At 68.7% G+C, this 1,819-nt stretch overlaps 1 long non-coding RNA gene across 1 annotated transcript; it reads left to right on the top strand.

Annotated features, from left to right (window-relative positions):
• The first annotated feature begins 200 nt into the window (after positions 1-200).
• On the top strand, positions 201-1,582 carry LOC113980796. Its single transcript, XR_003538221.1, has 3 exons — positions 201-642; positions 1,198-1,286; positions 1,550-1,582. It is a non-coding gene; the product is annotated as an uncharacterized LOC113980796 (long non-coding RNA).
• Positions 1,583-1,819: the final 237 nt, after the last annotated feature.

Genomic DNA, 1,819 nt, shown 5'->3' with positions numbered 1-1,819 from the left:
GGTCCCCAAAGTGCCACTGGGGGGTCTGGGGGTCCCCAAAGTGCTCCTGGGGGCCTGGGGGTCCCCAAAGTGCTCCTGGGGGTCCCCAAAGTGCCATCGGGGGGGTCTGGGGGTCCTCGAAGTGCTCCTGGGGGTCCCCAAAGTATCACCAGGGGTCTGGAGGTCCCCAAAGTCCCACAAGGGGTCTGGGGGTCCCCAAAGTGCTCCTGGGGGTCTGGGGGTCCCCAAAGTGCCATCGGGGGGTCTGGGGGTCCCCAAAGTGCCCCCCCTGTGGGGTCTGGGGGAGGGCGAAGGTCCAAAGTGTCCCGTGTCCCATCTGGCCCCTCCCAGGGCAGAGTCCGGGGCGGTGCCACCTGTGCCAGGTGTGTCCCCTGTGCCAGGTGTGTCCCCTGTGCCGGGTGTGTCCCCTGGGCCAGGTGTGTCACACCCCCCTCCCCGTTTCCTGTGTCCGGAGGGGGGGTCAAAGTCCACCCCCCCCCCCTGGGAGGGGCCGGAATTGGGGGGGCCCCCACGTGGGGGGGGTATAAAGGTCCCCCTTCAGTGTCACCGCTGTCACCAGTGCCACCAGTGCCACCAGTGTCACCAGTGCCAGCAGCCATGGCCTTTGTCCCCGCGCCCGGGTACATGCCCGCCTACAACCCGGTGGGTACCCCAAAAACGGGGAGGGGGGGGCTGGGGGGACACCCCAAAAATGAAGGGGGCGGGGCTCAGGGTACCTGTGACCCCCCCCCAGGGACAGGGTTGGGGTCCCTGTTACCCCCAAACCCAGGGGTTTGGGTCTTGGGGGGTCCCTGTGGCCCTCCCAGGGACGGGGTTGGGGTCCCTGTCATCCCCAAACTGGGTTTTGGGGTTGCTGTCACCCCTTGGCCCCACAGGTTTTAGGGTCCTGGGGGGTCCCCATGTCTCCTTCACTCAATGTTGGGGTCCTGGGGGGTCCCCGTGTCCCCCCTCCAGGGACATTTCGGCCCCCCTGACCCCGTGTCCCCCTCCCCCAATTTTGGAGTCCTGGGGGGTCCCCGTGTCCCCCCCCAGGGGACATTTTGGGTCCCCCTGACCCCGTGTCCCCCTCCCCCAATTTTGGGATCCTGGGGGGGTCTCCAAGTCCCCCCTCAGGTTTTGGTGTCCTGGGGGGTCCCCGTGTCCCCCCTCCAGGGACATTTTGGGCCCCCCCTGACCCCGTGTCCCCCCCCAAACCAGCCCCTGCCCTACGTGGCCCCGGTGCCCCGGGGGCTCTCTCCTGGGATGGCCATTTACGTGCAGGGGGTGGTGGCCCACCACGCCCAAAGGTACTGGGGGGCACTGGGAGGCACTGGGGGGGGACACTGGGGGGAGTGAGGGGAATTTGGGGGGCTCTGGGGACACGGGGGGGCACTGAGGGGCACTGGGGAATCCTGGGTGGTTTTGGGGGGTCCCCAAGGCGTGCGTCCCCCAATTTCTGTGTGAACCTGGCCATGGGCCCCGAGGAGGGGGGGATACTGGGGACACTGGGAGGCACTGGGAGGCACTGGGTGGTCTTGGGGGGGGTCCCCAATGTGTGTCCCCCTCCCAGTTTCTGTGTGAACCTGGTGGCGGGCCCCAAGGAGGGGGGGACACTGGGGGTCCCAGGTGGTCTCGGGGGGTCACTGGGAGGCACTGGGGGGCACTGGGTGGTCTCGGGGGGTCCCAGGAGGGTCACCAATGTGTGTCCCCCCCCAGTTTCTGCGTGAACTTGGTGGCGAGCCCCAAGGAGGGGGGGACACTGGGGACACTGGGAGGCACTGGGGGGCCCTGGGAGGCACTGAGGGGTCCCGGGGGGGTCCCCAACGTGTGTCCCCCCCCC

Source organism: Neopelma chrysocephalum, unplaced genomic scaffold (genome assembly GCF_003984885.1).
Source record: "Neopelma chrysocephalum unplaced genomic scaffold, ASM398488v2 Primary Assembly neopelma1_95230, whole genome shotgun sequence".
In the NCBI taxonomy this organism is placed as follows: domain Eukaryota; kingdom Metazoa; phylum Chordata; class Aves; order Passeriformes; family Pipridae; genus Neopelma; species Neopelma chrysocephalum.
The sequence above is the reverse complement of the archived record's forward strand: the minus strand, read 5'-3'. Positions and strand labels throughout refer to the sequence as shown.